General features: G+C 30.8%; 1 protein-coding gene across 1 annotated transcript in view; it reads right to left on the bottom strand.

Moving 5' to 3' along the window:
* Positions 1-1,138: 1,138 nt before the first annotated feature.
* The window catches only part of LOC114325648 (zinc finger protein 436-like), a 60,594-nt gene continuing 50,790 nt past the window's right edge, over positions 1,139-10,942 (bottom strand). Inside the window, exon 11 of the mRNA XM_050659636.1 lies at positions 1,139-4,791. The gene's annotated coding sequence lies outside the window, so the exon portion shown is untranslated. The remainder of the gene's footprint in view (positions 4,792-10,942) is intronic.

Genomic DNA, 10,942 nt, shown 5'->3' with positions numbered 1-10,942 from the left:
TGTTTCATTTTAGTAAAAGTTTTGTCTGAATAGATTGAATTTTTTATATCGCTTTCAAATACGAAATAAAAATGGCGGATTTAAAAAAAAACTTTGTTGACTTTTTTTTAATGGAACACTCGGTATATTCTTTTGTAAATTGAAAGAAAGGTCATTCACCTATCTAGCGATATAAAGTTTTTCACAATAGGTTGTCAAATCACTGAGTAATTAATTTTTAAAATGAGAGATGCAACGTGGATATCACATACCTAAATAACATAACTAAGCAAGTTATGTGATTTCCACATTGCATCTCTCATTTTAAAAATTAATTGCTCAGTTATTTGACAACCGATTTAAAAAAAAATATATCGCTGGATAGATAAGTGACCGTTTTATCAAGTTTTTAGGTAAATGACCATTTTTTATATCGCTTTTAAATAAAAAATGGCGGATTTTTGAAAAAAAAACGTTGTTGAATTTTTTTATTAAAACACCCAGTATATGTTTTTCTGTATCTTGAAAAAACGGTCATTTACCTATCCAGCGATATAAAATTTTTTAAAATCGGTTGCCAAATGACTGAGCAATTAATTTTTAAAATGAGAGATGCAATGTGGAAATCACATAACATAATATCATTTTGCTCAGTTATGTTATTTAGGTATGTGATATCCACGTTGCACCCCTCATTTTAAAAATTAATTACTCACTGATTTGACAACCGATTTTGAAAAACTTTATATCGCGGGATAGGTAATGACCTTTCTTTCAATTTACAAAAAAATATACTGGGTGTTCCATTAAAAAAAAGTCAACAATTTTTTTTTCAAAAATCCGTCATTTTTTTTTCTCGTATTTGAAAGCGATATAAAAAATTCAATCCATTCAGACAAAACTTTTACTAAAATAAAACATACCAGCGAAAACCGCATATTTGTATCTTGAGCCGTTTAGAAGTTATAGGCAGTTAAAATGGGGGAAAATATAAGTGGACACCCGGTATTATATAATAATAACCCTTAGCCATTTGTTCTCCTAATACTTAAATCTTAAAATTACGCTCTGATGATAAACAGGACCATGGGGTGACAAATCAACAATTTTGTGTACATTAAAATACATCGTCAAAGGAAAATAAATGAAATAACAAAAATTGCTCTAAAACCTTATATTCGTATACATAAATTACGCAGATATATAAAAATACACAAAATGAAGTGATCTAACTATAGTCGGTTCGCTAATCTGAGACACAACTGTCTAGTAATTTTAGTAATAATTTTTTTGCAAAGTTAGTTACATTTTGGCAGACTAGACGTGGCTGGAAATTGCTACACAACCAAACACGCATGCTCATTGCCAATATTTTAATAGAATACAAATATGAATAACACAATCTTACGCCAATCAATTATTATTTATTTACACCATAATATAATGTATTGATAACAAATTAGAAATATATTTATTGTACAAAATAAAAATATTTTGAGGAAATAAATTCCACAAAATTGTATGAGTTTAGTACACACTCCCACTTTTTCCAATAATTTTTCTTTTTGAATGAAAGAGTAAGGTTATTTGAGCTGTTAATAGCGTAAGGTAGGAATTTTTGTATTGTAGGTTTCCTACCATGAATCTGTTCAAAACGCATCTCAGTTGAGCGAACCGAGTTTACAATGTATCATAACACAAGGCTGCAAATTAGCGAAAATCTCGAACATTTCCGAAAATACATTTTGAGACCTTTGTTCTTAAAAATCTGAATTGATAACTAATAAATATTATATAATATCACATTTTGCACAATCTTCACGTATTCGTAAACAAAATATTAAGTAGGTAATGTAACCGATGAAAGCAAAAAATTGTTAGGTGATATATCTATATAAATAGGTATGCAAGGCATCGCAAGTTATGAAAAAAAAAAAGAAACAATTTTGATAAAAAAAAAAGAAGATAAAGCAACTCAAGAAGAATTAAAATAGATACGCGCACTAAAATTTTCATCCGATAAACCTGTAATATTAAATTTCCTATTTTTTGTATTAATAATGGAAGTAATGATCAGTTTTCTTATCGATGAACTACTTAGGAGTGAATTCTTTGTGTTTAGCCATTAAAAAATGTGTCAGAGCTGACAAAGTATGTATTTTATAACAATATACCAACGAATATACAGAGTGTCTTATTATTAATTGTCCATATAGTAACTGGAGAAACCTTAGCACAAAATACGAAGATTTAACCTAAAATACTTAAATAAAATATGGTTCCTTACTGAGTTACAGGGTGGTTTATCCAAAAATTTCAAAAACTCTTTTTGCTCAGCATTTTAAAGCTATTCGACGTATCCTTTTCATACTTGGCAGAAAGTGCGACTACTATACACCCTACTAAATTATTATAAACAAACGTCTCTAGCTACTACCATAGGCGTACGACAGAGGATAGTGAATGGTTGACCCTTCTCAAATTCTACGCCACTGGAGGAATTACTATTTTAGTGCCATTTTTAGATTCTCCAATACATACTTTCTAAGTAAACAATATACTCTTTATTGCTAACGATAAAGTCATTAGTTTTCGAGATATTTGAAGTTAAATATGAAATGGCACAGTTATTTTGATTAATTTATGATATGATTCATATGATTAAAATTTAAAAATTATTTGTAATTTGTACCCAGTACTTTAAAACTATTTGGCGTATTCTTATCGTACTTGACAGAAATTGTAGGTACTGTACACCATACTAAATTAAGATAAATAAACGTTTCTAGCTACTACCAGAGGCGTACGACAGGGGATAGTGGCTGGTTGACCCTTCCCAAATTCTACGCCACTGACGAAATTGCTATTTTAGTGTAATTTTTCGATTTTCCAATACTCTTTATGTAAATAATATACTCTTCATTCGTAACGATGAAATGATCAGTTTTTCGAGATATTTGAAATTAAAAATGAAGCGACACAATACATTAATCAAAATAACCATGCCATTTTATTTTTAACTTCGAAGATCTTGAAAACTAATGACTTTATCGTTACGAATGAAGAGTATATTATTTTCATAGAAAGTATTGGAGAATCCAAAAATTGAACTAAAATAGCAATTCCACCAGTAGTGTAGAATTTGGAAAGGGTCAACCATTCAATTTCCCCCGTTGTATGCCTCTGGTAATAGCCAGAAACGTTTTTTTAACATAATTTAGTAGATTCTACAGTATCCATACTTCCTGTCAAGTATGAAAAGGATACGTCGAATAGTACTAAAATGCTGAGCAAAAATAGTTTTTAAATTTTTAGATAGTAAGGAACCACATTTTATTTAAGTGTTTTAGGTTAAATTTTCGTATTCCGTGCCAAGGTTTCTCCAGTTACTATATGGACAGTTATTAATGAAACACCCTGTATACTCTGATAGAAAGGTAAGGCCCTGTAACGTTTTAGCATAGGATTTTGCGTTCCAACTGAGTAGGTGTCGTGGAGGTGCATAGACCTGACACTGCGGCCGCAAAATCCCTCGTCAACAAGCCTGCTTATAAACGTGACCATCTGTTTCATATAAAAGCTTCTTCTAGGAGCTGTATATTCGTTGAATATACAGTAGAACCCCGATTATCCGGGTGCGGATTATCCGTGCTATGATTTTCTATTACTCAAATTGCATCTTTAAGGTTTTATTAAAATAGCGTCATCGTAAATCACTCGACGGAAACTCTATACGCCGAAAGAGAGACTCATAATGAAAGATTTATTTTTTCTGTTATCTTTTTATGGTAGGTACATATGTATGTGTATCCGTACATATGTATTATACATAAGAAATACATGCTCGGATTATCCGTGCTTTTCAATTATCCGTGCCACCTCCGGTCCCGAGGAGCACGGATAATCGGGGTTCTACTGTACTTTCAAAATTACAAACTTGATTAGGCAAATATCATTACACGTATGTATATTGCTTGTTGCCTACGTGTTGGTGAATCCTAAACCGGTCGTCTCCAATAGACGCTGTAGGCAGCGTACAACGTCACGCCGTAAGAAAATTGTTCATTTTCGTTACTTTGAAGGACAAAACCTATCTTACAACCAAAAATAGTTAAAAAGTAGTAATTCTAAAACAAATTCAAATTACGGGGTGAATTAAAGTGACCACTGACTTAGCTGGTGGTATCCAATAGACGCCGTAGGCTACGTACAGCGTGTGTTGGAGACCATCGACTAAAGAATAAAATATGTAGTAACGTTTTACATTTCGAATGAACTACTAAAAATTAGTATTTTTTCTGAATGATTTAATTAATCTTTTTTTTTGAAAAATGGCACAATTTCAAAATTACGAATTTGCTTGAGCAAATAGCATTACACTATGTTTACTTCTTGGTGCCTAAATTGTGGTGAATCCTATGAGGTGAATTTTTAGAATTGGGCTATTGAACATGGCTCTATGAAAAATCAGTCAAAAAGGTATATTGATAGCGAAATATAAGCGATAGTATTGATCTGGTGGATGGATATTCTGGAGAAATGAAAAACAATACAAGAAATTAATATCTACAACTCTTCCTAGAGCACGCTTTATATTCACCAGCAACAGTAGCCTTTTAGGCCAAAAAATCAATAGTTTGTCACAATGTTTGACCTAACCTAAAAATCGCAGAACGTCAATATCACAGAACAAAAATAGTAAAAAATCTTAACCTAAAAAATTGATAAACCCTCTTTTGAAATCCCCGCCGATCATTTTTTCACACTGTTTGGGAGAATCTCTATCAGTTCTTCTATTTTCGTAGATATAACCTAAACAAAATACAATTTTAAATACACTCCTGATCATAAAAATCCGGATACTTGCATTAAGAGTCAACAGTAGCGCGTCATCAATATTTTTGTTTTTTGAAAGTTCTGCGAACTTTCAACAGTGAGGCAACAGTGGTAATTCGGTAATTCGACACTGACAGTGACATTATATGTACTATCAAAAACAATAATTTTTATACTCATAGGCGCGCTAAAATTTGAGTCAGGCACGTTCGATTTCTTGTCATAGAAAATCAATTTTTAGTAGATCCAATGTGATACAAAATCTAGGCATGGGATAAAAAAGTTTATTTGAAGAAAGTGTATTTTTTTGTTCTACTTAATGGCGGTACAGGCTCCTTTTTGCAATATTTTATTTAGTTATATGTAGAGTATTTTCCACATACTAACATATTTCTCAAATTGGGCTCTGTACCGCAATTATTTATTATATTACGAGTCTGTAACACTTCCGTTAAATTTTAGAGGCCTCTAAAATTTTAGCGCCCGCTAAAAACATTTTGGTATTCTGTAAATTATCGATCCGTTATAAAATCCGAACCGTTAAAACTCCCGCTAAATAAAAATATTTTAGAGGATGTCAAAACGTACCCGCTAAATTTTTAGCAGTCCGTTAGAATGGGGTTTGATCATTTTTGTTTGGTTATTAGGCTATTGATTATGTACTATAGAAAGGAACTACAACGTTAACGGGGTTTTATTATTTCATATGGTCAATAAATTTCTATATATGAAAAAACAGGAGTGCTACCGTTTAAAGGGGTGCGTTTTTGAGAAATGGGTGAATTAGTCCCTTGGCACAGGTTACATTAGGGTGAGTTCTATGCACTTTTGGTACCAACACGTCTACATAAAAATTGTTCCTGGTTAAATTTCCTATCTAAATATAACTTTTTAAAGTCACAGATACTTTTTTTTACAAAAATATATTCAAAAGAAAAAGCACAACGAAACCCAAAAGAAAGAAATTCTGTTTTTTGTCCCATAACTTTTGTCTACGGGGATATAGGTATAGACATTGCTTCACAGAAAAAAAACTTACATATTTTTTCTTCAAAATGATGTTTGGTAGAGGTCATTAGAATTTACAGTTTTCGAAATATGATTTTTCAAAGTTCGCCACTCAAAACAATTTTGAGCAATTTTCCTTGTTATTTCGCAAATATTGTTCTGTAACTTTTTTCTACGTAACTTTAGGCATATGCAATGGTACAAGTAAGAGGAATAGAAATCAATTACCTTTAAAATGTTCTACTGTATAATGTTGTACGACTTCTTTTAAAGAGGTTATCTTTTTCAAGATTTTATACTTTTAACGGGGTTTTATAATTTTTACGATTATTTTTTAAATTTTCCATTATAACTTTTTTTTTCTACATTTGTAGAAACTACATGTGTATTAGAAAAAACTTTCTACATGCGTATTAGACAAAATTCTAGGATTATTTTTGAATAAGATATGCTTTTTCAAAATGTAATAAGTACTTGCAACGATTTTTGATTTTAGGATTATTTTTTCAATTTCTCATTATAACTTTTTTATGTGATTGTGTGTTATGATTGAAGCTTATTTTTTATAGGTAATACTTTGGATCCACTTGACTCGGCCGGGCAAACTTCAAAATATGGAATAATTCCAATATTTACTGTCAAAATTCCTGCACCACAAGCTTTGCTTGAAAAAATAGCATGTAAATGTACCAAAGGATGTACAAAAAACTGCGGTTGTAGGAAGATAGGAATTAGTTGTTCAATATTCTGCAAAGGGTGCATGTGCATGGGTACTAATTGTGGGAACTCTAGGATAACTGAGGTGTCAGAGGAAGATATTGAAGCTAATGCTAACGAAGAGATGGACTTTTGATTTTGAAAATTTTTTAAATGTCAACGTTTAAATAATTTTAACTAAAGTGATGTTTTCTAAGACTAATGTTTATGTAATTTTTGTAAAATAAATAATTTTAAATAATACAGGTAAAAAAATATCAAAGAATCACTTGGTTTTCATTATTTAAATATAGATGATACACCATCTTAAAGAACAGAAAGTAAGCCCTCTTTATTGAGCAATATAATATAGTATATTCATGTACAAGAAAAAATAAGTTATAATGAGAAATTTAAAAAATCATCGTAAAAAATGTAAAAAATAATAATTTTTTATATTACGTATTATATAATATATAATATAATATTATATTATATATACTATATATAATATAATATTATGTAATATATTATATAATAATATTATTTTATTTTTATATTATATTATAACAAATCGTTAAAAGTATAAATCTTGAAAAAGATAACCTCTTTAAAAGAAGTCGTACAACATTATACAGTAGAACATACATGTACCATAACATATGCCTAAAGTTACGTAGAAAAAAGTTACAGAACAATATTTGCGAAATAACAAGGAAAACTGCCCAAAATTGCTGTGAGTGGCGAACTTTCAAAAATCATATTTCGAAAACTATAAATCCTAATTAGCTCTAATAAACAACATTTTAACGAAGAAATATGTAGGTTTTTTTTCTGTAAAGCAATATCTATACCTATATCCTCGTGGACAAAAGTTACGGGACAAAAAACAAAATTTCTATCTTTTGGGTTTCTTTGTGCTTTTTCTCTTGAATATATTTTTGTAAGAAAAAGTATCATTGACTTTAAAATGTGATATTTAGATAGGAAATTTAACCAGAAACAATTTTTATGTAGATATGTTTGTACCAAAAGTGCATAGAACTCACCCTTATGTAACCTGTGCCCAGGGACTAATTCACCCATTTCTCAAAAACGCACCCCTTTAAATGGTAGCATTTCGCGGTTTTTTCATATATAGATATCCATTGACCATATGAAATAATAAAACCCCGTTAACGTTGTAGTTCCTTTTAGCTACCTTATTTTGAATATAATCAATAGCCTAATATGTTTATCAGAGGTTTGTTCCAACTCGATACAAAACCGTTCTTGAACGGTTACCAGTATGCGCAGTAACGAAAAATGTATTACTGCGCATAATTACTCGTTATTGCGCATGCACGTAACGATTCAAGAACAATTTTGTATCGAGTTGGAACAAACCTATGAATAGTAGTTTCTTATTTGTTTTATAATGGAGATAAACATTTATAAATGCCAAATGGCTTTTATAATGTATTTGGTGAAGAAATAATAAATAATAATGAAAGGTAAGTCTCAGTTTACTTTACAATCGACACACTACACCTACATATAACCAAATTCAAATGTTTGTTTATTTTTGTAGAGCTGAATTCAGATTACAACAAAAACACAAAGTAATTGACCTGAAAGTAACTAGAATTACCATTTCAAAGAAAGTAGGTACCTACCTGCCTACCTAGGAATGCGAATGAAAAAATGTTGAAATCAAGATGTTTGTCAAAGCGATTAAATCCTATCAATGCAGGTAAAATTATTTAAAATTATTGTGGAACAGTACAAAACGTATCTTAATGTTTATAAAGATGAAGTCCCAGTCCCAGAAGGTTTAGTTAGAATGTTAGAACCAGATGCAGATGGGGTTAGGTAGATGACCTTAATGTAATTGAAAATAGACCATTTGACCAAAATTAATGTAGAAGGGGAGAAGAAATACAATATGCAATTTTTCAGCAATATTTTAATGTATAACTTTATAAATAAGAATGTTTAGGTTATTGGGAAATATGAGTTTTACTAAAAAATAATTAAATATAATAAATATATTTTCTAGCAAACTGTAAATTTCTTCTTCTTTCTTATGATTTTTGGCATCTGACAGTCAGTTTTCGGTCAATTTCTAGGTTAAAAATAGTTCAAAAACGCAAAACGTGCGACGTTGCCGTACTTATTTCAAAACCTTTTAGAGGATTCCTCTAAAACAAATTATTTTAGCGGTCCTCTGTAATATGTGTTTACAGAATGTCAATCTAACCTAAAAGTTTTAGAGGAATGTTAAAAGTTAAAAAAAATTTTAGAGGCCTCTTAAATTTAACGGAAATGTTACAGAATACATGTGTGCCAAATATCTCGACAAAATATTCAAAATTACAGCCGCAATCTTGGACCGCGTTTGTTGCTACCTGTTGATCACTACTGTTGCCTCTTAAATTATCGCGTCACCATAGAAACAACATTTTAATATTTGGCAAAAATTATACTGCTTCACTGTAGACATTGAAGAGTAGTGGGGACAGCACGCAACCCTGACGGACTCCTCTCTGTATTTTGATATTTTGAGTGTCCTGGTTGTCAACTCTTACCTTGGCAGTTTGATTTCAACGTAGATTAATAAATATCATTTTCATATCACGACTGTCAATATTTTTGCTTTTTAATACATCTACAAGCTTTTTATGTTGAACCTTATCAAATTAACTTTCAAAGTCTACAAAACATAAGTTCATATTCTGATTTATGCCCATGCATCTCTGGGCCAGCACATTCAAGCCGAACAAAGCACCTACAGAATTAAAAAAAAAAACATACAAAATGCAAGTGTCTGGATTTTTTTTAGCTAGGGAGTGTACAATTATACAGAAATATGTGAAACCGGGAAGGTCACTCAGGTAGCAAATAAAGGAGAGGGGCCTTCAGTTGAAAGCCTTGGTGCAAAGAGTAAACATCCGTTTAAAATTCAGTGTGCACGAAATCAGTGGTTTTTCGACATTGTAGAGAAAATTTTCCAATAGTTGTTTATTTAGAATACATTTATTATTTTTGAAGTTATACTTCTTTAGGCGCGATTGAGAGTGAATTTTTATTATTCTGCGCGCATGCGCACACAGACAGTATGTTAGAGTTAGTTGCTAAATCTTTTAATTTATGTAGATATGTATCAGCGCAAATAAGGTGCAACACGAATATGTTGTGTTTTTAGTAAATATATTATTGTGTTTTTAATTTTATCAATCAAAGGCAAAATAAAAATTAAATTAATTTTTTTCTTAAATAACGCAGGCACATAAATTTGATACACCCTGTATATTGAGCTGTAAATATTTATTAGAATTTTGTTTGGATGTAAGTGGATTTCTCTTTTAATGAGTTTTCCGATGAACCATTAAAGACTTTTGTGAATAATTAAAGTGAAAAGGACGATGTATTTAGGTTTAAAATGGAGAAAGTTTGTTTACTACGGAAACTATAGAATCCACAACTGGATGTAATTATCATTTTCGAGAAAAGTGGTTTTAAAAGAAAGTTTGGAATTTTAATATCTTTTTTCAACACGAGTAAATGTTGTATAGTTCCCCGAAAGTAATTAGGATGGTCGGAATAATTTTGAAAAAGACTGTTTGTTTGTCGAATGGAAAAGATTGTTTATGATTCTTGGCAAGTTGGAAGGGGAAAAGTAGTTTGAATGATTGAGAGAGTTTGAAAAAGAAGTCATTATGTTTTTGGCATCGCTGAGGAGCAGTTCGACGTTTTCGTGGATAGATAGTTAGCAAGTACCAGTGGCTGTTTGATAGTGGAGAATAGTGTTGAAAAGTGGAACGAGAGACAGATCAAATTGAGACGAAATACCTCTTTGATTCTGTATTATTGTGAGGAGAGCAGAGAATTTTTGGAGTTTTGTTTGAATCGAGTACGTGTCAAAAGAGGCCCGGCTTGTTGGAGAATTGGTGCTGGTATGCTGATAGTTTTGAAGCTGGAGAACGGAGAGGGCTTTGATGAGTAGCCTTTAACATAGTCAACGAGGGAGAGCTCTTTTTGGGTCACGAGAAGACATCAGAGTGAGTGAAGAAAAAGGTCAGTCAACTTATGTGAAAGATATTTTTATGTTCGGAAACTAAATTTTTGAGTAAAAAGCATATGAATTAAAATTCCAATATTTCTAAAAGTATAGCTAATCTTGCGAATACATAAATTTGTTTTGTTTAGTTTGTTTTACCAAAGTCATCGGGAACAAACCGATAAATTGTTTTTTTTTAACTATAATAAATTTAAGTGGTAAAAATTTCATTCGGACATCTGTGTCCACAGGTTTTAGATTTGATAGATTTTAGAGTATTGATTTTGATAAATAAAAGAAAATTCTGTATTTTTATTTTAATATTTTGCTTTATTTCTTTTCCCTATTTTATCCCGATTAGGATCAACTAAGAGATACTGAACC

This window comes from Diabrotica virgifera, chromosome 8 (genome assembly GCF_917563875.1).
Source record: "Diabrotica virgifera virgifera chromosome 8, PGI_DIABVI_V3a".
In the NCBI taxonomy this organism is placed as follows: Eukaryota; Metazoa; Arthropoda; class Insecta; order Coleoptera; family Chrysomelidae; genus Diabrotica; species Diabrotica virgifera.
This window is presented reverse-complemented; position numbering and strand designations above follow the sequence as displayed.